The sequence below is a fragment of the Pleurodeles waltl genome, chromosome 12 (genome assembly GCF_031143425.1).
Source record: "Pleurodeles waltl isolate 20211129_DDA chromosome 12, aPleWal1.hap1.20221129, whole genome shotgun sequence".
In the NCBI taxonomy this organism is placed as follows: Eukaryota; Metazoa; Chordata; class Amphibia; order Caudata; family Salamandridae; genus Pleurodeles; species Pleurodeles waltl.
This window is the reverse complement of record NC_090451.1, coordinates 273461458-273488901: the sequence shown is the minus strand read 5'-3', so window position 1 is coordinate 273488901 and position 27444 is coordinate 273461458. Positions and strand designations below refer to the sequence as shown.

Here is a 27444-nt window from a genome sequence, read left to right as displayed (position 1 = left end):
TGAGACCCTGACAGGTGAGTAGTGCAATTTATAAATTAAATTATTGATTGATTGATTTATGCAAAAAACTATAAAGGAATCATGCATTTCCCTCCCTTGCAGGCCCTTGTACCCTCCTACTTTGGAAATTGAAAAAAAAGGCTAGCAGTACACATTACATCAGAGGCTGTGGGTGGCTCCCTTTATTTGAAACAGACTGAGAGCACCCTGACCCTCACAATGGCAATCTAACCCACCATGATTAAATCACCCTATAGGACACTGGGTATTAGGTGTACCCATGTCCTTGGAAAAGATGATGATAAAAAAAAATCCCTTCCGGTACCAATATGATTCTCAAATATACTGAATCTTCCACTCTGTGTAGTAATTAACATCCAAGCAAAAAAGTCTACGGAAGTTTGGCTGGAAGTGGTGTGAGCACTAATCACGTATAAAAGGTCAGTGGAGAAAAAAGGTCCACATCTTCACTACTTCTCAAGGATTGAGTTTAGCGTGATCATGAAAGACTGATGCCTGGTATTTGTTCTATTGTCTTAAGTCATACACAAATTATATCATATATATGTGTGCACCAGTGATGCCCTGGAACGTGCTTATCCGGTGTTCATGACCTAGGTCACCTGTATGGTGAGTCTGTCTTTATTATATACATTTTAGTAAATGTCATTTTAATATCCTTGTAGGCCGGAGTGGGGTCCATTTTTGCACTTACACTCGTGGTGGCCATGTCCTAGTGGACTGTTACCCACTCAAAGAAGTTTCATTGCAGATGTAATAAGCAAAAATATACATCTCTGGGAATCCGAGTAGTCCATACGAAACAGCACTGAAGAGACATATTCTTAAATGACAGTGAATAGCTGTTTGAAACAAGACCCCCCTACTCCGCTACTAAGAAGTGAATTATGCGAACAGTGGTTCCTAGCAACTGCACGACGGCTGATGAGCAGAGTGAGCCCTGTCAACAGATCCTGTTTAGCGGAATAACTGTCCAAGCGATCGCATCAGGTGTTTACCAGGGCAGACAATGATTATGAGGAAATACTGAGCAAATAATACCCTGTTCTTGCATTTCTCGATACGTGAGGTGAGGAAAAAAGGCTTAAGTAAATATGCAATCGAAGAGAAACATCAATATCATGAAGTTTAATACTAGGCAGTTAATGAGGCTATTCCCTTATTGATAGCAAAAGGCATATATGTGTACATACATATCCTTATAAACAACAACATTTCTTGGAGAATACATTTATTATAAGTGAAATATACACAGTCGGCACTTGATGTTCTAACGTAAACGACATTCCAAAGGTTGGTTTAACTGACTGATCTCAGTATCCCCTGAAAGTCGAAGCTTAAAGAGGAGGTGCTAGGCAATTCAGTGAGCATACAGTAGCAAATGGTTTCTGTATTTCCCAAAACGTCAGCAACACTTGTTACAAGGATTTTCTAACTACACGTAATTTAAAACACTGGCAGGCAGACAGTCATTCTCATAGAAACTGGAATCCGAACACCGATAGGGTTACAATATTTAGATTTGTACTGACTTAACCCAGAATAAGGAAGTTCTCCATGGATATCCTATTCAATTATGTTAAAGCCTAATAATTTACTCAATATGACATTTACAAAGCGGGAACTACCCCCTCTCAATTGAGAATAAACAAATGCATATACCACAACACATTTATATACCCATCAATCAAGTGCGACAGCTTTCAAGCCTGCAGCTGCTACAGAAGATGGCTTTTGTGCCATATTTTTTCCTTGGTATTCCTGCCTCCAAGAAATCATGCCACAGTCATAAAGAACAATATTGTAAGCAGCTAGGGTTTGACGCACAATATACTGACAAATAAAGAGTCAAGAACCAGAGTGTGACGGAACCGAGCAAGAGCGGAAGGGAAGAACATACCTACCTGTTGCCCAGTCGGTGTGCCTGGCCCAGTCGCCCCAAGCACCACCTGGAAAACAAACGAATGAAAGGTTTAGAGAGGAAAGAAGGACTAACGGGAACACAGAGGGAAAGCAAGAAAACAGAAAAGGGACTTCCATTTCGTCTACTGTAGACAAGACAGGAAAAGGAAAAGAGAAGAAATTGACGGAAGTCAGGCAAAGGAGGGGATACAGAAGAAGGACACAACGAATGGGCGAAAGAGAGACGGACGCAGCTCAGGGCAAAGACATTAGGAATACTCAAGAGAAGCGGAGCGGAAAGAAGAACCGCAGGGAAAGTTGTTACAAACGGAGGAGACGCGAGAAAAGGCAATATTAAGAAGAGTGGAAAGGGTTACCATTTAACGTGTAGGACCTCAAGACAAACTTATTTCTAGCATGCAAATGTTTGTCAAATACTATCTTAACATAAATGTATTTACATCACCTTATTCGTGTTACTCTCTACATTCATGTTCCCCATTCCTTACTAATATATCCCATCTCCTCTAAAACAGACTTTAATATCAATATTCATATAAAGAAAAGCCTCTGTTTTTCGTAGCCGCTCTCCAACCTGCAGAACTCAAAATGGTCTTGTCGCTACGGCTACACGAACGTCTTGAATCATTTGCTGTGTCTTCAGAAACAGTAAACAGCTGCGTCAGGGAGAGGTTTCGGTCCAAATGTGGACACAGGAGCCTGTGTCCATATTTGTCGAAGACCGAATGTGAAAGAATGCATTGAGCTCTCTGGTGGGTGTCAGTCGCAGTGGGACTGGAAGCATTGCAGATGTGGCTGCAAGAGATCAACAACAATGAAAAGGGTACAACCTCAGCAGCTGCTGTGAGTATTGTTTTTGCTCTGCAAATACGGAAAGCAACAGATGGAGCGAAGGGGCGATCGCTTACTCACTATATATTCTGTCAGGACTGGAGGCTTCGGATTATGCTTTTCCTTCTGCGCTGTTTATTATTTCACAAACCACAGCAGCCAATAAAATTAACTTTTTTGATAAAACTACAAACCCATAAACATGACGTCAAAGCATCACCACCAATCAAAGCCCACACTGTTACATATCTTTGAGAACCTCCATAACTGTTCCTCTTTCTTTGCTGCTTCGGAACAAGATAAGTACCACAATTTCTCTCTCTTCTTATTATTGTAAAAGTTGAATTCCTAACGATACCACCGCTGCCACCGGAGTTGCAAGCTCGTGGTGTAAGACCGCTCAGAGCTTCTCCGGTGGCACGCGAGGAGGCAAGGGGGAACAAGCGCCTGAAGCGGGAGGACCATAGTTCTTTGTCTAGCTCTTGTCCCACACTCCTCGAGCTGCGGGCTCCATTCAGATTCAAATTCTGACAGCGAGCTCACGCCACCAGACTCGGCTGTATTTGGGTTGGCTCAAACTTATCTGGAAATAGTCGAGCAGAGCGTTTCCCTCGCCCGTTCGCCAGGGCTGTAAATTGGCTAATACAGGCTTTGCCTGAGGGGGGAGGTATTGAAAGCTATTGCTTCTACTCCAGTTTTGCCTCCTACATGGCTACAAAAGCTTGGGCACACCCACCCCCTTTTCTACACTGGAAAGTGAGCATTCCACTTCTGTTCAGTGCATTCTACACACCATGAGTGATCGACAGAGACAAGATGATGCGGTCTACATTACTGAGCAGGAGGATTTACTCCTCGCTGAAGACATTGTCCATGCCCTTGACGCCTCAGTGGTGCAATCTGTCAATAGGGCCCTAGCTGTCGCTCTCCAACCTATTGCCAGACAGGCTATGCGCTACGCTCTGACTGTCCCTCCCAATGGCCAAGCCAATCCCATGCCTCTTTCTACCACTGGTCAAGAAAAGCCCCCACCAGGTCCAGAATGGCCTCATGCAGCACCTATGCCCGTCTGTCCCAATCTCAGCCATCTTCCGACAACCAATATTCGGCACAACCATCCACCAGTGCCCAGGCTATATCCTACACCCCTGCCCCAGGCGATGCCTCTGACGCCTCTTGTTCGTCCCTGTCAGATACAGATGACGACTCTCGCTCAAAGCGGCGCAGACATTCCTCTGATGAACGACACGCCCCCCACACCCTCCTCTGAAGGTACAGCTCCTATGTCTGCTCTCAGTTTTAAACCAGACGAGATTATCCACCCAAGGCCCTCGGACTGGGTCCCCCTGCCTGCAGTGATGGACTATGCCCATGCACGTATAAGGAAGGCCCTAGATAAAGACGTCAGAGTTGCCTCTGGTCTGAGTGTCCTCGACCTGACATACCCGACAAGGTGGCTCTGACCCCTGAGCATGACCTGAATCTAGCAACCTTCCTCAAGCGCTCCACCAAGGACCCTAAGAAGGGCATAGATAGGTCCTGGAAGACCTGGCAGGACAAAGTCCTGGACCTCTCTGGTCCTTTATGTAAAATCCTAGACCTGGCAGTGGCAGCAAAAGAGTCTGGCTTGCAGGTAGATCCTGACAGTCTAGCTGGATGGGCTCATCGCGCACTATGCTTATTGGGGAATGCTAATTGTGCTATCTCCATGGAGAGGAGAAAATCCATTGTGCTTCATATAGATCCATAGGGGGCAGACCTCGCTAATGCAGAACCAGGTCCCCTAGCCGACGGACTTCTGTTCGGCAACAAATTCCTAAAAGATTTGGTCAAATTCGTTCATACATTTACAGCACTGGACAAGGCCCAGACCTCCATGAACAAAATATTCTGGAATACATTTTTTACCAGGGCTGGCAGACTAAGGGGGCGTCTGTCTGGCTGTGCCACCTCAAACAGCCCTCAGCCATCCTACACCTCGTCAGGCAGAGGATTTGCGTCTCCCCGAGACACCTTCTGCCCTGCCAGAGCCCATGCAGGTCGTGCCGACTTCAACTGAGGTGGTTTCAAGAACAATTACAACTCCGGCTCTGTGACGGGCCGGCTGGTGCCTGCCCGCACAATTTCCCTACATGTGCTGCCGCTGCCAGTGGTGACCCGGAAACCAATGGAACCACCACCAATCATGGAGGAGTCGCCAGGTCACGGCAGGAAGACGGAAGAACAAGAGGACTGGCGTCAGGAGCTCAAAGGGAGGAAGTGCCCGGAGGAAAGGCGAACAAGGAACTAGGCGGAGGAGCGACAGAAGCCATCGAGGAGAGGACCGGAGAGACCAGGGAGTTGTTCGTCCCAACCGGGGGACAGGAGGACGTCAATCCGGGAAGTGGAATCCATCGAGGAGAGGACCGGAGAAACCAGGGAGCTGTTCGTCCCGACAGGGGAATGGGAAGACGTCAATCCGGGAACTGAAATGCAGCAGCCCGCCACGCTTCTGGAGCAGCGTGGCATTTTCAGGTGCGTTGAAGCGCCCTAGAGGCTGGGAGGGAGGACGGGTGGAGACGGAGGGAAAAAGGGAAAAACACTGTGAAATATGTAACGGCAGGGGAGAGTTTTAAACAGGTTTAAGGAGCGTATAGCAGGCACAAGCTCACAACAGTGATGGCATAACGAGAGACATTAATCCAACAGTATTATAGACAATCATAAGAGAGTGAAAAGGAGTATAGAAGAAGAGAGGGAGAAAACGAAGGAGAAACCCTGACAGAGAGGGAAAGGAGGAGGAAAACCCTGACAGGGAGGGAAAGGCCAGAAAAGGCAAACAGAGAAAGAGAAGAGACAAGAAAGAAAAGACAGCAGGAGAGGGAAAGACAGTAACAGTTAGGGAAGGAGGAAACCTAATCACTTACCAAGATTATTCTTCTTTTCTCCGCATGTGCTTCCCGGGAGTCCTGAAGAAACGGAGAGAAATAAAGAAGGGACTGAGAACCATTAACAGAGATATCTCAACAGAAACAAATGGAACGAGAAAAGGAAGAAAAACCAGCAGAACCAACTCACATTATTATCCAATAAAATAGCCCTTACCTGCTTGAAGGCAGACTCCTGCGTGGTTATTCGTAACCTTACTGTAACAAGTGGTGTCAGAAGTGGGATTTAAAGAAGCACAGCACAATGAAGGAAAAGCCCACCATGGCGGACATAATCTCCCAACTGGCAGAGGGGCAGCGCCACCTACAGATTGTGTGGGAACAGCAGATGAAAGAGGCCAGAGAAGAACGTGAAGCGTTGCAGACTGCTCTTAAGAGCCAGGCGACGATAATGGCAAACAACCAGCTGGTACATGAGACCGCTTTGGGGAAACTTACAGACACTATTGCACATACTAAGGTTCATCCAAATGTACCCAGTAGTGTACTGCAAAGGTACCAAGAACAGGAAGATCCAGATTCCTTTTTTTCGAACTTTGAGAGGGTTGCCAGCACTGCCAGTTGGCCGTAAGAGAAATGGGGACAATATATAGCGCTATTACTCACAGGACATTTACAGGCCACCTACCAAGCCATCAACCCCAGCGGCACCCTTCCCTATAAAGATATAAAGAAAACTATCTTGGAACGTGTCGGGCTGGACAGTGAAAGTTATCGCACCATGTTTCGCCAAACCAAGTGGCAGCAGCAAGAGAATCCTCGCACCCTCTACTATGGGGTTCAGCATGCTGTGGGGAGATGGCTGCATCCAACCGAGAAGACTCAGGAAGAAATGTTCAACACTATAGTTTTGGATCAATATTATAGTTTTTGAACAATATTTGGATGCATTACCCAGTAACACCCGTAACTGGGTCAGATAACACCCGGGTCTGACGAATGAGACAGCCATAGAACTCGCGTGTGCGTATCACCGAGGCCCAGACTTTCGGGCCCCCTCCAGCAGACATCCACTCCCTTCTACTGTCCGCCCAGCTACAGTAAAGGGTACGTCTCATAGACCTATGATGTTACATGGGCCTGAACGTTCCCTGCCTACCGCAACCCCAAATACCACCTACCCAACCACAGGACCCCAGTGTTACCACTGCTCCGAATGGGGTCATATCGCTAGACATTGCCCCCATAAAAAGGATACTGAGGAAACCATGGAGATTGGCTTAGCGAGAGGGAGGGTATTCTGGTCTAGTGGAGAAAAACCCACTTATACCCTCACTATCCTCCTAAACGGACTTGAAAGGACAGCGTTGATCGACTCTGGGTGTAGTCAGAGTGTAATAAGACAAGAGTCAGTAGATCCCGGGCAAGAGGTACCACGAGCACAAGTATTAATCGCATGTGTGCATGGGGATCAAAGATACTATCCGGTGGCCATCATACACCTGAATTGGAGAGAAGAAAAGGAAACCTTAAGAGTGGGAGTACTTCCCCACCTAGGTTAAGACATCATCATTGGAACTGACTATAAAGACTTTTCCTCCCTATTAACTAAAGCAGGGCAAGAACACACCCTTAGGACTTGGTGGGAGGAAGTACCCTTTGGGGTAGGCGAGGGACTAAGTCGACAACCCAGAGTTATCCTCAGTAGAAGGCAAAAAAGGGACCAGCGACAGCAAAATATACAAAATCAGAAAGCCTGTAGGGTGTGTACCATTCCGGGGGAGTTCCAGCAGAGCCAACAAGATGACCTCTCCCTGAAAAACGCGTGGCATCAAGCCTTGAATCCGGGAGAGCATGGGGTAGGTCCTAGATTTCTAATACAAAACAACCTATTGTATAGAAGCCCAAACCCTAGGGAAGAGCGACACTTACAATTAGTGGTTCCCATGAGTCACTGACAGCAGGTCTTACATCTAGCACATGGGGATAATGGGGAGGGACACCTGGGAAAGGAAAAGACAGAGGAAGCAATACTCCGACGCTTCTATTGGTCTGGAGTATTTGGGGAGATACGTAAGCATTGTTCTGAATGCCCAAAATGCCAACTTTTTAATCCTTCTCCACATCGACCAGCTCAACTCCAACCCCTCCCTATCATAGATACCCCTTTCTCAAGAGTGGGTATGGATATCATTGGACCCCTTACCCCGTCCATCCGGGGACGTCAGTGCGTTTTGGTATTAGTAGACTATGCCACACAGTATCCGGAAGCCATCCCCATTCCCAGCATGCACACGAAAGCCATTGCACAAGCAATGATAGAATTTTTTTCCAGGGTGGGTTTTCCCAAATAAATACTAACTGACCAAGGGACCCCTTTCATGTCCCGGCTCATGGCAGAGGTGAGAAAAGCTTGGGGGTGAAACAAATTAGAACGTCGGTATATCACCCCCAAACAGACGGTTTAGTGGAGAGGTATAACAGGACAATTAAATCACTCCTCAAGAAGAGCATTTCAGAAGCAGACAAAGAGTCGGAGAAAAAACTATCTCTAGTACTGTATGCTATTCGCACGCACGTTCAGAGCTCCTTGGGGCATAGTCCCTTCGAATTGTTATTCGGCCGACAACCTCGAACCCTTCTAGAAATGTTGGCTGAACAGTGGGAAGAAACAGAGGAAGAGGTAAAAGACCTCTTGACTTATACACGGGAGTTGAGAGAAAATCTCCATACGGTGTGGGAAGAAGCCCACACCACCCTACGAGACTCTCAAAGCAAACAGAAACAATGGTATGATGCTAAGAGTATATTCTGTAGTCTGAATGTAGGAGACAAGGCATTAGTCCTCCCCCCTAGTAGTGAAAACAAATTATTGGCCCGGTGGCAGGGTCCGTATGAAGTTATTGAGCAAATCAATCCTACCACCTATAAATGGCAATTCCAATAGGACTAGGCAGAGAACAGATATATCACATTAATCTCCTTAAGAAATGGCAGGAACCATCGGGTGAACAACCCATTCGGTATATCACAAACGTGGCCAGGGAGGAGATTCCCTACCTTTCTTTCCCCTCAAGCCCCGCAATTGAGTGTCCCTCCCCCAGATGAGTCCTACCCTCGCAAAACCACATCACAAGCAACTCACCCAAGTGATAGAGAAGTATCGAGATATTTTTTCCAAACATCCTGGTCGAACGAGTCTAGTACACCATCCGATACAGTTGAAAACAGAGAAAGTCTCCCGACAACGTCCATACCGTATACCGGAAGCCAAAAAAATAGTAATAGAACAGGAAGTCAAATCTATGCTTGAGGCAGGCATTATCGAACCATCCACTAGCCACTAGTGTTCCCCAGTCGTGTTGGTACCCAAACCAGACGGGAGCACTCGTTTCTGTGTGGACTACAGACGTGTCAATGAGTTGACTCACTTTGATGCCTGTCCCATGCCACGCATTGATGAATTACTTGAGCGACTAGGTCAAGCCCAGTATATGTCCACCTTAGACCTGACAAAGGGGTATTGGTAAATACCTTTGAGAACAGAAGACAAAGAAAAAACTGCTTTCGCGACCCCATCCGGACTCTATCAATTCACGGTCCTTCCGTTTGGGCTCCATGGAGCCCCCGCCACCTTCCAGAGACTCATGGACAGGATCTTACATCAACATCACAGATACGCAGCAGCTTATCTTGATGACATAGTAATATATAGTATGACCTGGGAAGAACACATGCAACATTTAGGCGACATTTTATAAGCCTTGAGAGCAGCCAATCTAACGGCGAATCCAGAAAAATGCAGATTGGGGTATACCAGTATCAAATACTTGGGTTATGTATTGGGAGAAGGGCAGGTCAGACCCCAGGTAGAGAAAATAGAAGCCATCACGAGAATGCCTGTACCACGGACAAAGATATAAGAGCCTTCCTTGGTTTAGTGGGGTACTATAGACGTTTTATCCCACAATTTTCCAAATTAGCAGAACCACTTACTAACCTTCTACGGAAATCCTGTCCCAACACCCTTCCCCCTCTCTCTGAGGCGGAAAGGCACAGTTTTGAACAACTACGGAATACACTGACAGCTGGTCCATTGTTGTGCTGTCCAGATTTCCAGAAACCTTTCTTTTCGCAAACGGACGCCTCCGATGTGGGGTTTGGGGCAGTACTTTCCCAGACTCAAGGTGATGGGTCCCAACACCCCATATTATACATTAGCCGGAAGCTACTCCAGAGGAAAGTCCATTACCCCACAATAGAAAAAGAATACCTGGCCATTAAGTGGGCTATGGAGTCTCTACGGTACTATCTCACTGGCCGGACTTTTACCCTGGTCATGGATCACGCTCCACTCATTTGGCTCGCTCACAACAAGGACACTAATTCTCGTATCCTGCGGTGGTTCCTTTCATTGCAACTTTTCTCCTTTTGGATTACACACTTGCTGGGCAGCCAAATGACGAACGCGGATTTTTTGTCCCGCTATCCGCCCACCGAGCGTCCACTACAGCCGCTCTCTAGGGGGAGTGTCTGTGACGGGCCGGCTGGTGCCTGCCCGCACAATTTCCCTACATGTGCTGCCGCTGCCAGTGGTGACCCGGGAACCAACGGAATCACCACCAATCATGGAGGAGTCACCAGGTCACGGCAGGAAGACGGAAGAACAAGAGGGCTGGCGTCAGGAGTTCATAGGGAGGAAGTGTCGGGAGGAAAGGCGAATGAGGAACGAGGCAGAGGAGCAACAGAAGCCATCGAGGAGAGGACCGGAGAGACCAGGGAGTTGTTCGTCCCGACCGGGGGACGGGAGGATGTCAATCCGGGAAGTGGAATCCATCGAGGAGAGGACCGGAGAGACCAGGGAGCTGTTCGTCCCGACCGGGGAACAGGAGGGCGTCAATCCGGGAAGTGAAATGCAGCAGCCCGCCACGCTTCTGGAGAAGCGTGGCATTGTCAGGGGCGTTGAAGCGCCCTAGAGGCTGGGAGGACGGGTGGAGACGGAGGGAAAAAGGGAAAAATACTGTGAAATATGTAACGGCACGGGTGAGGGGAGAGTTTTAAACAGGTTTAAGGAGCGTATAGCAGGCACAAGCTCACAACAGTGATGGCATAACGAGAGACACTAATCCAACAGTATTATAGAGAATCATAAGAGAGTGAAAAGGAGTATAGAAGAAGAGAGGGAGAAAACGAAGGAGAAACCCTAACAGAGAGGGAAAGGAGGAGGAAAACCCTGACAGAGAGGGAAAGGCCAGATAGGGCGAACAGAGAAAGGAAAGCCCAGACAAGATATAAGGAGTGAGAAGAGACAAGAAAGAAAAGACAGCAGAAGAGGGAAAGCCAGTAACAGTTAGGGAAGGAGAAAACCTAATCACTTACCGAGATTATTCTTCTTTTCTCCACATGTGCTTCCCAGGAGTCCTGAAGAAACGGAGAGAAATAAAGAAGGGACTGAGAACCATTAACAGAGATATCCCAACAGAAACAAACGGAACGAGAAAAGGAAGAAAAATAAGCAGAACCAACTCACATTATTAACCAAAAAAATAACCCTTACCTGCTTGACGGCCGACTCCTGCGTGGTTATTCGTAACCTTACTGTAACAGGCTCCAACCCTCAAGGTAAGCCTCATCTCACCTTCACTAGTAACTCTAGGGGGAAGGACCAGACTTTTTCTGCTCAATTGGTCGGCACTAACATTAGACCAATGGGTTCTAGAGACAGTTGTGGGTTTCCGTCTAGACTTCTTTGGGAATCCTCAACAGATGTCATTGCCGCCTCCCATCCATTTTTTCCAACTAGATCTAGCTTTTATTCAGCAAGAAGTCCAACAACTGTGCTCAAAGACGCAATTGTTCTGTGCCATCCAGACCCTCACGTTACTGCAGCAATATTTTCACTGTAAGCAAGAGAGGTGGGGGGGTCACGTCTAGTGATCAATCTGAGGGAATTTAACACCTGGATACTATACCGACACCTTAAAATGGAAGGGATCCATCTTCTCAGGGACATTCTTAGGGAAGGCGACTGGATGGTACGATTAGACTTGAAAGATGCGTATCTCACAATTTTAATATTTCCTCCCCACAGGAAATATCTCCAATTCAAGTGGGACAGTCAATGGTTCCACTTCAAGGTACTCCCTTTTGTCCACACCCTGGTGCTTCACCAAGGTAATGCGCCCTGTAGTATAGAATCTCCGGGCCAAAGAAGTTCGGATGATCGTCTATTTAGACGATTTGTTGCTTATGGCCCAAGACACCCACCTCCTCATGCAACATTTAGATTGGACCATACAGTTGCTCCAGGAACTGGGATTTTTGATCAATGTAAAGAAATCCGCCCTGATACCATCTCGTCAGATGGAGTTTCTGGGGTTTCAGATTGACTCTGTTTCTTCTCTCCTGTCCCTTCTGGCCCAGAAGTTACAATCAATCTGGAAGGAGATCAAGTCCACTTTCCAAAAAGACAAAATATCCCTCAAGGTCCTAGCCAGGATATTGGGACTACTAGCATCTTCCATACAGGCTATATTTCCAGCACCCCTGCATTACAGAGCACTACAACGTCTCAAAATCCATCACCTCCAGAAGAGTCATTCTTACACTGAGCTCATAACTCTCACCCGGCTCTCGTTCGGATATAATTCTGGAATCAGACGCCAGCAAATGGGGCTAGGGAGCCAGATGCAACTCTGTCTCCACAAGAGGACGTTGGTCCTGCGACGAGTCTCAGCTTCACATAAACTGCTTGGAGTTGTTAGCAGCCTCATTCACCATAAAAACCCTGTCCCCTTGTTCCAACTGTTGCGTTCTGTTGCGCATGGATAGAATTTCTGCTGTGCGTTATGTCAACAAGCTAGGCGGGACGAGGTCTCGTATTCAAGCGGAGATGGCAAAGGCGTTTTGGCACTATTGCCTCCAGAATCAGATCTCACTAACAGCGGAATACCTTCCAGGTCCACTCAATATGATAGCGGTCTGGAATTCCAGATTCCTCAGAGATCCCAGCGAGTGGAAACTCCATCCCTCGGTGTTCCAAGTCCTCTAAGGGAGATGGGGACAGTGTCACATAGGCCTCTTTGTTTCTGGTCTCTCCCATCAACTGCATCGGTTCTACTCTTGAAAACCGGATCTCATGGCCATAGCTGCCGATGCCTTTTTTCAACAGTGGACAGGTTCTCTTCTTTACGCCTTTCCCCCTTCATAATAATACCCAGAGTAGCATCTCAATCCCTCATTCAGAAGGTAGAGCTGATTCTGATAACTTCTCTGGATAGCTCAGCCTTGGTTTCCAGTCCTCCTGGAAATGTCCAGGGACTTCCCAGTTCGGATTCCCTAAATTTCACAGCTAATGTTGGATCGAGCAGGTCAGATACATCCTCTTCTGACCCAGGACAAATTACACCTCATGGCCTGGTGCATCTCAGGCAACGTTGGCACCTGCCAGACCTTTCAGGGCAATCTGTTTCCTTCATCTCAGCATCTTGGTCAGACATCACCCATAAATATTATTCATCGGCATGGAGTAGAAGCGTGGGTCGGTGCAACCCTCTGGATTTGGATCCCTTGGTGGCCCCAGTTGCCTCAGTAGTCAATTTCTTGGCAGAAATAGTTTCTGAATGCTAGGTTTCTGCTCAGTCAATTACAGATCTGCTATATCAGCAGGCTATGTATTCATAGACGGGAGACCAGTAGGGGAACATCCTTTTGTGTCTAGGGTGATGAGGGGTATCCGATTGGCTAATCCGCCTCAACCAAAGTATGCTCATCTTTGGGACGTAAATATCATCTTACGTTTTTTACAACAATGGCCTTGTAACGCACTCATCTGGGAAGCAATTGTTAGCTAAACTGACTATGTTGTTGTGTTTAATATCATGTAGAAGACTTTCAGACGTGAGAGCTCTAGACATTTCAGGTTGCGTCTTCTCCCCAATTGGAGTTACCTTTTCAATATCCATAAGAACTAAGAATTTTTCAAGGCAAGTAACCTACCCTAGTTTTCCAGAAGATGCCAAACTGTGTGTGGTACAATGTTTAAGGGACTATGAAGACCATACCAGGGAATTTCGTCAATCTCCTGGGGGCCAATTGTTAATTGCACTTCAAAAGCCTTTACATCCAGTATCTTGAGCTACCTTAGCTCGTTGGGTGAGACTGATTCTGACTGAAGCAGGGATAAATACTTCTGTGTTTGGGGTCCACTCTGTATGAGGTGCTATGGCGTCAAAATTCTTTTCTCTTGGTTCTCAGTTGCAAGACATAATGAGGGCAGCAGACTGGTCATCCGACTCTACATTCAAACGTTTTATTACAAACCGATTTTGGATGTAGCCTCAGTTGTCTTACAACAGCTTTAAACAAGCATAATCCGAAGCCTCTGTGTCCTTAATAGAATTGAAAATTCTTGTTGCGTATGCTAGAAAATTTTTCACTGCTCACCAGCCCGGTAGGAATCAAAGACATTAAGGATCACAGTAGCACATGAGAGGGGCTCGGTTTGAAAAGGAGTATCTTTTATTGGGCACGGTCATCAGATAGCCTACATTTTCAGGGACTGTCCCAGTTTTTGGACATTTATCTCAGCATCCCAACACCTTGTATTGAATAAAATGCATGCCCTGGTTTTGGAGAGAGTTTACGGCGAGCATGGACAAAAAAGACCTAAAATGTCATGCACCTTCACATTTCCATCAGTCCTCTAGTTACATCACGACGTGGACAGAAAATAAATGATTAAAGATCGGCCTGCGGCATTGCCTCAACTTCATGTATGTAGAAAGGCAGACTGTTAGAACGGATGAACCTCATGATGAGATCCTCAGCCACCCCCCAGGATCACTGCTCAGCCCCTGGAATACATCACTAAATGTGAGCTGGAGGGCAGGCAGCCTATTTACAACAACCTTATTTTACAGTGATACAGTTTTAACAAAGGTTAACAGACTACTAATAACTACACTAAGTTTGAAGCAGGTCTGAGTATTTTCTTTTAGTTTTCCATTGTCCTGAGCAGTGCAGAAGTAACATATGATTTCACACTACCGCGCCGGACAAATGTTTGTTGCTCACTGACATAATGTGGAACTAGGGCACATAGTAAAGAGTGAGAGAGGCCAGATGGTATTCTCATTCCCATCAGGCCTGTTTTGACACTGACGTCATTGCACAGCTCTTAGTAGTTTTGACCTCGATAAATATCTCGGACACACAAAGAACTTCAGCACACCCCTACAACAGAAGCAAATCAGATCAAACCTGCCCTACTGACAGTCTGAGAGTGATGTCACAATTTCCTTTTGGCAGTGTTTTGTGTGACCCACTGTAGCAGCTCACCAGACGCCAGGTTCCAATTTCCAACCCTAGTACTCTACACATCAGCAATTAGAGAGTAGCCCTGCTAAGTATCACACATCTTGTGTGACACTAAAGCATTTTGGCAAATACTACACATCTTTACAATCTGGTGCTTACTCAATCAAATACGTCAGATGAACAAAAATAACAGTGTGTTCTTTAATAAGGGGGTTTCATAAAAAAAGACGCTGCACTCCCCATTCAATACACGGTTGTTATAGACAATGATTATTGTCACTAAGCTATTCCTCAACCCTCTTTGACGGCTTCAAGATTATAACTGCTCATAAGAGCTACAGACAGCCACTTGCAAGGCCTTGAATGAGAGGATTCTACTCCAAGCTGATGTGATTACGTAAGTAGTGTTCACAGACCCCAAGTGACATAATATCTGACCTGTGCCTCCAGCATGCTCCAGCTTTCACTAGTACTTGATGCATCTTAGCGGCATTTGGGAGCACTAGTGACAGTAGTGATATGTGAGTAAAGACCTGGGGAAGCTGCCACCAATTCATCTCAATCCGCACAGCTCTCCTGACTCTTAAGACAGAGACTGTCACATTGTCAAGTCCAGGGGTTGGCACCAGGATCTCTCAGAACTGCTCGGGCTATGCAGTTTTTATGAAAGAGGAGAAGGTCAAGTCTAACTCTTGATCCCCCACTGAGCTGCATTAGCTTGCAGTCACCGAGGTGCATGCAAGGTATTTTGTATTACTTTCTGCATCCCACTGAACACCTTACCTTTGTCTCCAAAGCACAGATTATCTTGTGTCTTCAAAATCAATGTGCCCTTGTGTCCCCACCACTTTTCTCTCCAACAACACCTGCTCGGAACTATAAACTTTACACTAAATATCAGGCTAGAAAAACCAAGTGCAGTAACCAGCTAACTAGGTTGCGATCTCAAGAAATACCATAAAGGGACCTAAGAGCTGTTCAAAGCTGCCAGCTTACTAAAAAAGGGTAGTAGGTGCTATATAAATGCTGCAGTGCCTGGTGTGTGTTGTGTTTGAGCGTGGTCCGTGTTCCATGTTTCAGACTTGTACTTGGACTGTTGGTGTAAGCGAGTTTGGTCAGGAAGGCGGAGCACATCGCTGTTGTGTTCTGGGCTTCACTCCTGCTAATAAACTTCTCATGCCCAACTTGCTGAGTCAGTGTGTAAATATATATATGAACAAGGACACAACAAATTTAGCGACCAGCATAGTCAAGCCCTCTACCCATGCTAAATGAGAATTGTTGTCATGGGGTGCTTTCCACGAGCACCCTTCTGACGCGTTACAGAGCTAATCATGTGCTGCACAACTCAATTTTGTCTTTTTATGGTTAATTGTGTACTTGCTGCTCCAGCGTGTGCCTGCTTTACCGTTGTTCTTGTGTGTGCATTCCCGATTGCCTTGCAGCACTCCTCCTCAAGAGTATGTAACGCAATTCGCTGGTAGTCATTCCTTCGGCTTTTATAGTCAGATACTGGAAAGGGATTGGTCAGTCTACGTGCATCCAGGATTGGTGGATTGTATTCACACATTGGATTGCTTGTTGTCATCAACACTCGTTATTGGAGAATTCTATAACTTTTCAGATTGTTATCACCTCCTTTTTAGCAGCCATTCTGGTTTTGGCATCTGTGACGTTACAGTGCACTCTTACCAAGTAAATTCTTAGGTTACTTTGCGACCTCTACAAGATAAAATCTGCAAACTCACATTTTAAGTTTGTCATCTCCTTCTAAGTACTATCTGCATCCCTGATAACAATTTGGCTGACATTACTGGAGGATGTCTATGGTAAACCGTACTTCTACTCAGCCATTAATGATGACTGAAGGTAAACCATATATGGAATGGAGAGAGTATGAGAGTACTTTAGTAACTATGTGTCCACTTTTGATGATGAACATTTCACACCTGAGAGAAAAAATAACATTTGATTGCACTATTTGGGCCCAGTGGGGTTAAAGGTATAAAACCACTAGAAACAAAGCCCAGTTTGGATGATGAAGGGGACGTATTCTTCCTTGCGCTGGAAGACCAACATGCATATTTTTCACCCACTGTGTGTATTGCAATTGGTTGTTACAATTTATTTCACAGGAAACGGTAAAATAAAGAAAAAAGCAGACTACGTAGCGGCTTAAAAGAAACTGCTGTTGACATGCAGATTTGGTAATATGCATGATGAACTGATTTCGATAAGATCATCATGCATTGTAACAAATCTGGCATCCAAGACAGATGATGGGTGATTCCACTCCCAAAGAAGTTGTTTCTATAGTGTCCAACGCTGAACTAATTTGTAGGTGCGGTAATAATGAGGAGGGTGACAGAAATATGGTTAAAGTTGTCACTAAAAAGATGGAAGGCGAGTCAGACCAAGAAAGCAGTAAAAAAAAAAAAGGTGCTGCGCTGAGGTCCCGTAGCGGATGTAGACTGGGTGACTTGAAAGGGAAATGTTATTGTTTTTGTAGCTCCAACCACTTAGCACATGACAAAAAGTGTCCCACCTTGCACCAAAAATGTTCTAAGTACAATATAAATGGGCATTTTGAAAGAGTATGCTGTAACTCTCTATGTCAGTGAGATGTATCGTAGAGGATCCCAACCTAGATGATAATCATTATGAATCAGAGTATGAAGCGGTGCAAGTTATAAGTGTTCAGGAAAATGTTTTAGAAGTCAGCAAACAAACGTAGGAAGAAAACCCTATGTGAGATTACTGTTGATGGGGTACTTGTAAAACTGGCAGCGGACTCGGGCTCATCTAACACGATTATTAACAAACAATTCTGGTATGACTTATTTACCAACACGTTGTGTCCTGAGCCACTACAGCCTGATATCAAACCAGTAAGTTTCACTGGTGAATCCAACAAATTACAGGGATTTTGAAAGTTGAACTTTGAATTCAAGGGAAAATCTGCTGATTATAAATTGTATGTTTCTGAAAATGGTCCTTCAGTGTTATGATGGTTTCACCAGTGGGAGTTAGGAATATTACTTGACCCCAGTAGTCCTGAACCTGCTTTAGTGTTAAATAATGAGTATGAATTCTTGGAGAGAATACTAAAGATTTTCCTACTGTGTTTTCAGGTGAGGTTGGCGAGCTGAAGGGACTCATACATAAAATTATACTTAGGGAAGATGCACGACCCAGAGTCCGTAAAATTCACAGTATTCCTTTAGCCATAAAAAGAAGAGGTTATTACAGAATTAAACAAACTAGAGAATACTGGCATGATTGAGCTAATTGTGTCAACTGATTGGATTGTACCCTTAATGTTGGTGCAGAAGGCTAATGTTAAAATCAGATTGTGTGTTACCCTTGAAGACCTTAACACAAATATATTTATCGATCAATTTCCATTGCCATGTATTAATGAATTGTTGTCTTTAACCAGGAATATGAATAGGTTTTCCACAACTGACTTAACATCTGCCTGCCATCATGTATCCTTGCATCCTCATAGCAAACATCTTACTGCTTTCATCACACCTGTAGGATGTTATCAATTAAAAAGCGTACCTTTTGGCTTAGCTGCAGCCATGTTCCAACTGCTTATGTATAAATTGTACAATAAGGTACACAGTATAATCCTTTTCCAAGATGACATGTTAGACTGAGAGGAGCATGATAAGAACTTGAGGCTGGTGGTGAGTGTATTGAAGGAATATTGGTTAACTGCAGAAGCATCTAAATGCAGGTTTGCAAAAAGGAAAGTCACATACCTGGGTCACGAAAGCAGTTTCAGGGGGCACTGCTCCCAAGGCTGATCTGGTCAAGGCCATTAAAGATGCCCCTCCAACTTGTAATAACGATGAGGTGCAAGCTTTTGTAATCTTGGCAGAATTTTATTTTAAATTTGTGTACAGTTTATCAAGAAAACAGTTTCCCATCAGGCAGTTGTTAAAGAATGGAAGTAAGGAGTGTCGCCAAGCAAGATGGCCGACAGGACGCATTTCTGAGCAGCTCCATGGCCACCCCGATTTATCCTGCATCCTCCTGCTGCTGAAGGAGCCCAATAAATTGGCTACACTGCGGGCAGCAACATCCATACCGGTGTCATCTGCTGAGATCGCTTTTGTGAGGCCGACTCCATTTTCAGCAGAGGTGAAGGGGCAGGAGTGGCGGAGGCCGCCGCCCTCAAGCTTTCCTGGTCCTGGCTCGGCAAGGACGATGAGTGACACGGCACGTGGACTCCGGGGGAGGCCTGCGAGTGAGCCATCCCACAACCTGACGCGGTCGGGGAGAGGCGGCAACCCGGCCTGCATGGAGCTATTACAGAGGGCCGCAGCGCATTCTGTGCCCAGTGGTAACTGGCGGTGCAGGCCGGGCATAGGACACTGCTGGTTGGGATGGGGTCGGGGGATCTAGCCCGTGGTCCCCTCCCTTTCTATCGGGCTGTGAGAGGTGAGAGGTGTGGGCCCGGTTCCAGCTGCGCGGTGGTTAGGGTCTGTCAGACCTGGAAGGCGGGGGCCCGACATCTCTGACCCACGGAGTGGCCTGGGGCTGCGGAGCCAGCAAAGGGAGAGCACACCCCTGGGGAGACAGGCGAACGGGCCTGGAGCTGTAAGGGGGCCCACTCAGGGGCTGCAACTGGAGCAGAGGCCATAACTGAAGCGCCACAGACAGCGGGATGGTGACCTCCCCCACCAGGGCAGATCCTAGGAGCATGCTACAATTACAGGTGCTGTGATACATGGGGCCCTCCATAACTGCTCTAGACAACTTTGTCAGAGGAGCAGCTCACGTTGAACTGGGGCCTACTGGAAGTGGTGAAGGTGCTCTGGGGCAAGTCCGGATTCAATTTTTTCCTACTGAATGCCCTTTATATCACCGTGGACCCCACCCTAGCTGCAATTTGGAGGGGGTGGACGGTCACAGCACATCCACACTTTGGACTCAGTCCCTGTTCTGTGTGTTGGGTTCCGGGACTACAGTGACTGATTGCGGGGAGCTCTGTGGACAGACATCCCTGGGGGGTTCTTGCCTAGGGGCTGGGGGTATTCATCATCCCCGTTGTGGTGCAGGGGGCATTGTAGGCCCAGCTGCAGATCAGAGGAGTGATAGGCCCGGATTCCCCATGGGGAAATCTAAACTCTCTGGGGCCCCCCAGGGCAACACTGTCAGGAACTAGAACTTACCTGTATCGAAGTCCAAGACACCAAAGACTGACAAGAGCCGAGCGATATCCCCATTGGTGGCATGGAAAGCTGTCCCCAAAACTGTTGTTGAATGCCATTTTTTGCGTGTTAACAACACTCTTCGATTTCGAGAATTCAATGATGGCAGACATCCCAAGGAGGTAAGCTGTCTAATGTTTGAGCGTGAGCTGGATATCCTGCTCGTGATGCAGGTGCTCCCCTTGGAAGACAGCACACTTCAACTGTACCTTTTGAGGCGCTGGTAGCATCTCTTCAGCGCACGTTTCCTCACAGAAAAGTCTTCCATCATCAGGAACACTTATGGGCATGTTCTTGTCAAGAGTTTCATGTGTTCCGGAGTAGTGTCTTCTTTTCATTGTACCGCAAGTATTGTCTCTACTTTGCAGCACTCCCAGTTCATAGGGAGTTCAAGTCTCAGTTCAGCATATAATAACTTTAGAAGGTCAGGAATAGAAAATCTATTTGAAAGAGACATTTGGTTTGAAGATAAGTTTTTCAAAATTACGACAAATTATTCACACAAAACTTTACGGTCTATTTGTCCTGGCAAAACATTTGTTTTATTGAAGATTATAATATTTTCACGATTTTATATCGTTTCCATGTCTGAAGGAAAAATATCTTAAAAGCAATTGAAATCCTCATTTTCAGGCTGTGTCACTCATTCAAATACTACAACTAGTTTGTTATACTGTTGCAATGTTAAATTCTCTATTACGTTAGTAGAGATGTAAAATTGAATTAATTAGCAACAAAAGTAATTAAGAGAAAGAGAAAAGCTCAAGTCGTGCTCTATGGGGGAATGAAACATTGATGTATATTGAACAGAAATAGCGTTTAATGAAATTAGCATCTAGTTAATTGCAAATGGTATGTTTATGTTTTTTTTCCCTTACAGGTAGCTGTTACATTTAGCAACAGAGAAGCATAGCAGCAAAGAATTCCTCCATGAGGCAGTCTCTCTTATTTTCACCAACTTCACCCTTTCTCCCTCATTGATATCTCACACCGACTTTAATATAGGGTCAAGGTGGATATTGGTGAAGGGGCGTTGGGTCTAGCTTCTGCTCCTGAGGAACAAGCTGTTCAGTACTGGCACGCCTCACAAACACCATGGATCAGTATGCTACGTCAACTACCCCAGCACAGTGATCAGGACGTCAGACGAGTGCTAAGGATGATGTAGCCCCTGTACCAGAGGAGAGGAGTCCTCAAGTGCGGAATTCAAGGCAGCGATTGAGGCCTCCTGTGCTACGCTGGAGGAAAAAAACGAAACAGTGGCCCTGGAGGTGGGTCTTCTCCGTACTCACCTTTGGAAGGTGTCCGATAGAGTTCAGGGAGCGGAGGGGACCCTCTTGGACTTGCAAACTAAGGTCACAGCCTTGAAAAGAAAAATGGCCACTGTCACAGCATCTACTAAAACACTGGAGGCCCTTGCGGAGGATGCTGAGGGAAAGTTATGACAAAATAATCTCTGCCTGTTGGGGTTTCCAGAGCGCGCAGAGGGTACCCAAACAGAACAATTTATGGGGAACTGGATCCAGGAGACCCTGCATCCCGCAGATGTTTCGCCTTTCTTTGTCATCAAAAGGGCACACTGAGTATTGGTGTCCCATCCCAGACCGCCCCCCAACACCCTCCAGGGCAGTCATCGCCCGTGTTTTCAATTACAAGGATAGAGACTGTGTTCTTCAAGCTGCCCAGGAGGCAGACACTCAATGTTTTGAAAATCATAAAATCTCAGTGTATCTTGACTATACTTGCAAAGTGCAAGATCACTGAAAGGCTTCTTAGAGATCAAACAGAAGTTGCGCGCAATGCGCCTCAAATATATGTTGCTATACCTGGCCCATCTGCATGTGCTTTCAGGGGGCAAATCTCAGTTTTTTACTCCGTAGAGGAGGTGTGGCTGTGGTTGGCAGTATGGAAAAAGGTCCCCTTACAAGATGGCTGCCCAAAAACATGCATCTTGATCTGGATGGCGCATAACTACCTCTAACTGGCAGTCCTGCGAGAGGTCTGGGGAGAGAGATGCTTAGAGCCCGCAGCCCCGGAAGATGGGCACATTATGGTGAAAGAGGAAGGCACCTTGGCGCAGGCCTTCCATGAGCCGATGATTAGAGCAGACGATGCTGAAACAAACTCCGAATTGCCATCAGTCACAAACTCCTTTACTATGGGATGAGAGGAAAGGGGGGCACCATATTGGGTTTACTCAAAGAAAAGAAAGGTAGCAGTGGTATAACACCACACTCGTAAGTAAAGTATATCAATATCTGCATAATCTGCTCAACAGGTAAAGGCACTATGCTACCCAAATAGTGTCTAAAGTTGTGGGAAATAAACCCACCGCTATCAAAACCTAAGAAGTTACCCAGAGCAGAAAACAGTTTCACAGTGTAAATAATTCACAAATCGTACGATCAATTAGGAAACTAAACCAATATAGTACACATTTAGTGAATGAACAGTTTATTCCACAACAGACAGCCGACACGTGTTTCGTCTTTAGACAACTTTTTGTAGATATCAAGTATAACGAATGATCCAGTAGTAAAAGATGAGTAAGTCGCAAGTTTGCAATAACAAAGGTCACCTCTTGCTGTCAAGATAATCTAACTCAAAAAATGTATACAACGTTGTTAAATAACACTGTCAACTAAATCCATGTCGGCGTGGCCAAGCGCCAATACCGGAAGAAGTCTTTCTGTGAGGTTCCTGCCAGAGATCCCCTACCCCATAATATCCTGATACTCAGAGAGCCCCCTGACCCCTCCCCCTCCAGAATACAGCCAAAAGTGTCTGAAAGGTCCCTGAAGCAGCCGAGGCATGAGAGAATCACGCAGCATAAGTATTTTGGAGAGAATCACCGACACATAGGGGGGCACGCGTAGCCGTAGATAGTGACCTGGACCAACTGAATTGAGCCTGAGAGTACCAGTTGAAGACAATGATCCTGCGAGGGTGAGCAGAGCAGGAGATGTGTGGAGCGGGGCTCTGATTATCGCTGTACCCGACAGACAGCCTAATGCACAAGGAGTCTAGATGGGCTCTCGCCTTGCTGCTGCTGAAAAATAAAGCGGCGCTTTGGCGGAGGGGGAGAGAAGGAACGCTGCACTTGATGAACCCAACATCAGAGATCCGGAGGGGATGCGACCGGCAACACTGGGAAAGGACAGAATAAAATAAAGAGACATTGCTGTGAGTATAAAGGTGAGGTGACCCCACTCCTTGCCCTAGAGGGGAAAACAGTGCAACGTTTCCGTAAAGAAAGGAAGGCAGATCGCTGCATTTTGGGAGCCCAACAGCGGGTGTCCCTGATCAGAAGAAAGGGGGGCGCTGCTGAGACCCGAGATTGATGAGGAATGAAAACCAGGTAGAAGAATGTGATACACGGAGCTATGAGTAAGGCTGCAGCGGACGCCCACTGCGGCACATGAAGGGACGAGGTGGGCCCCACTCTGCTCCTCTGTTGGAAGACATTGCAGCACTCCAGAGAGGAAGGAGAAGCGGTCCGCAGCAGCTGGAGAAAACCAGGGCCAGGTGAGAGGGAGAATGAGGCCAGGATTCAGAGAAACTCCCTGGGGAGAGCACCATCGCGAGTCATACAACTAGCAGCCTCGGGCCAAAAAAGAACGAACATTCTATAGCCAAAGACCCCCCTGGGCTACCGCCTGGCGAGGCACTTGGAAGCCCTAAGCTGAGAGACAGAACAGAGTTGCAGCAGGGGAACATCAACAGATTTTGGAGGTACGAAGAGCGGAGAGGGGGAAGGAAGTCCTATACCTCTGATGGCGGACAGGCCCTGAAGTGGGCTCCACTGTTTTGCAGCCAGGTGGGGTGTTATAATACTAGCCGTCACTGGGAAGAGTGGCGCAGGCCAGGGGAAACCCCAATATGGGTAAAACAGTGCGTATAAAGGACCCAGAGGCGACAGAGGAAACTAATGTAAGCGCCTTGACAGGACAACAAAGAACTAAAAGCGCCCATCCCATGGAGAAAAGTGGGGACCCCACCCTCCAAGATATTTTACAAGCCATCACAGCCTCCAGCGAAGTTTTAGAAGGGAAAATCAATGCCTTAGCAACAGTCCTCACTGTACTCAGGGATGACCACCGTCGCTTGGCAGAAAAAGTATCTACGGCGGAGAAGCAAATTAAAGAGATCCTACCAGCGTTCAAGCCCATTAGCAAGATGGAGAGGCAAATTCACAACTTGGATCTGAGAGCAGAGGATGCAGAAAATCGATCAAGAAGAAACAATATCCGCGTGATTTGATTACCTGAGCACATAGAAAAGAATTACATGGTAGAGTTTCTGGAGCGCTGGCTTGAACAGAAGGTGGCATAGGACAGGCTTTCGCTCTTCTTCGCTCTCGAGAGAGCACACAGGGTCCCGGCATGCCCTCCTTCCCCGGGGGCCCCACCAAGACCGGTTGTAGCATGTCTACTGCACTATAGAGACAGGGACTATTTGCTGAGTCAAGTGAGGAAAAACGGCAACTGCACAGTAGACAATTGAATGGGTTAGCATTTTCCCAGACTTTTCGCGAGAAGTGCAGAAACAGAGTGCCACCTTCAGAGAAACTAAACAAAAACTTCGACAAATGAGGATACAGTATGAAATGATGTTCCCGGCACGATTGAGGGTGACGACTAAAGAAGGAACCCAATTTTTTACCTCGCCTGAGACATATGGCAGTGGATAGACTCTGAATCACCGCCTAGCGAGGTCAATCATTCAGGTACCCTACAACAACGACAACACAGGCGACCCTGGCAAAGACTGACCCACAGACTATTGGCCCCTTCTAACAAAGAAGTACAACAGGAACGTCAAAAATTGATGGAAGCAGTGGCTTCCCTACGTGGTCTGGGCTTCTGTCCTTCCCCCATGTTGGGAGAGGAGATCGAACAGTCGGGGTCAGATCGAGACTCAGACATTACAAGCACGTCTGAAGAGATGGGACCAGAGGTGAAGCCTGGGCGACGGACTGCATCATTTGACCCCTTCGCTCTTGATGCTCTTGGAGAACCGCATCACCCCCATAAGACTGCCAAAACATGTTCAGGAGATATCCTTTTGACACAGAGAGAATGAGGTGGTGGTGACAGATGGGGGAGGCTGGGCACAATGGCACAGTTATGATAGAAAGATGGGAGGGGAGTGACTGGCGACATGGCAGTAACTTATACACGATCCAGAAGACCGCCCCCAGATTCAGTAGACTAGTTGACATAACTGTTTAGGTTTCGAAGAGAGGTAATAGCCCCCTTGTCCTGGGGAAGGGGCGTTTGGAAGTGAATTGCTGGCCTAGTTACACGGGGAAATATAAGTCACACGCTTTATTAGCTACAAACCCAAGTGAGTGGTGCGAGGGGGTCCATTTGCAGATGTTGGGGCTGAAACAGTTGGGCCCAGAAACGCCTGTAAATGGGAAAGAGATCTAGCTACATTAGACTCATATAAATTCATTTCATGGAATGTCCGAGGCATGCACACAATGGCTAAAAGATATAAGGTCTTCTCGTACTTACAGAGAAGGGGAGTCCAAGTGGCAATGCTACAAGAAACGCACTTAACACAAGCAGAAGGGAAGGTTATACAGAAACGGTGGAGGGGCCAAATATACTACACCGCTTATTCCGCTCATGCCAGGGGGACCCTGATATGGATACGAGCTGGGGTTCTGTTTCAGAAAAAAGCTTAATAGATCGAGATGGGCGATACATGGAAGTACGAGGGAGATTGGAGGGCCGGGAGCTTGTCTTGGCTAATGTATACGCACCTAATTCCGACCAGGGAAACTTTTTTGAAAAACTCTCTACCCATCTGGCCCCACTCCTACAACAATCAATCGTAACGGGAGGAGATTTTAATTGTGTGGCGGACCCCACTAAGGACCTATCCCACCCCTCGTTGCATGACTCCCCAATAACAAGGGTGGCACAGCAATTTACATCCTGGCAATCACAATGGGGCCTGTTCGATGCATGGTGACGGCTACACCCAAACACCAAAGATTTCTCATATTTCTCCTAATTACATTAACTACATGTACGTCTGGATTCATTCCTTTACACCCCAGAAGTGTTCTCATACATACACAATGCAGAATTTCTGGTCTGCACCATCTCAGATCACAACGCCATACTGCTATCGTTGAAGTGGGGCTCACCTCTCCCCCACATTCCCACATGGAAATTAAAACCAGAATCATTAGAGGACACACAATACCAGGGGGAGGTGAGACAATATGTCGCCCAATTCTTTATGGATAACGAGACCACAACCAGTAGCCCATTGATAGAATGGGATGCTTTTAAAATGGTACTGAGGAGGAGGTGCATAGCGGGCTCTGTGGGAGTACGTAGAACATTACTCAGAGACACCATAGAGGCTGAGAGCAAATTGAGAGGAGGAAAAAAATAGGCCAGAGCAGCCAGACTGTCAGCATAACATTTTAGAATTAAAGGAAACTGTACCAGAACATGTTGAGCGTCTGCGCAGTTTTGACTATCGGAATTACTTAGCAAGGGCTCATGTAGAGAGAGATAAGGTGGGCCGTATGCTAGCATTGGTGGCATCACCGACCAAGAGAGGATCGACCATCATGGAAGTGAAAATGGAAACAGGGACTAGCCTCTACAAAAAAGAAGAGATTAATGCTCACTTCATGTATTTTTACGGGAGGCTAAATAAAGCCACCCTCCAATATGATAAGGAAGCCACCAAAGCATATTTGGAACAGATACCACTCGCTGCACTTACACCGGAGGTGGCAGAACAACTGGGGGGAGCCATTACTATACTAGAGATCAAGGGGGCCATTGAGGACTTAGAAGTAAGACACCGGGGACTGATGGCTTCCCGGTGGAGTTTTATGCCATGTATGCAGATCTGTCAGCCCCAAGGTTGAACTGCTAGCGGTCATGAGAGATCCAGCCTGGGATGAAATGACGATGGGTGTGCTGCCGGTGGACATTGAAAAGGCTTTTGATAGCCTTGAGTGGTGTTTCCTTTATGCGCTGATGGCAAAGATGGGAATGCGGAAGGACTATATTGCATGGGGACGACTGCTCTACATCAACCCAACAGCTAGAGTCCCCACTGGGTGGACAATATCAGATAGCTATGCTGTTGAGCAAGGTACCAGGCAGTGTTTTCCTCTGTCCCCCCTGCTAATTGCGATACCCATGGAGCCATTGGCAGCATTGACTCACAATGGTGAGGGAGGCCAAAGGATACAAGCAGGCAGGGAGTGGCACCACATAGCCCTG

At 46.6% G+C, this 27444-nt stretch overlaps 1 protein-coding gene across 6 annotated transcripts in view; it reads right to left on the bottom strand.

The window, feature by feature from the left end:
* BBS2 (Bardet-Biedl syndrome 2) overlaps positions 1 to 27444 on the bottom strand; it is a 305860-nt gene that overhangs the window by 243505 nt on the left and 34911 nt on the right. For 2 of the 6 annotated variants that reach the window (XM_069215827.1, XM_069215830.1), the window contains exons 1-3: positions 2857 to 2922; positions 2519 to 2739; positions 1926 to 1970 (exon numbers count right to left, since the gene is read on the bottom strand). The gene's annotated coding sequence lies outside the window, so the exon portion shown is untranslated. Of the gene's footprint in view, positions 1 to 1921; positions 1971 to 2518; positions 2740 to 2856; positions 2925 to 5681; positions 5724 to 11021; positions 11064 to 27444 lie in introns of those variants that run through there. The other 4 variants (XM_069215824.1, XM_069215829.1, XM_069215826.1 and 1 more) reach the window with 3 other exon arrangements.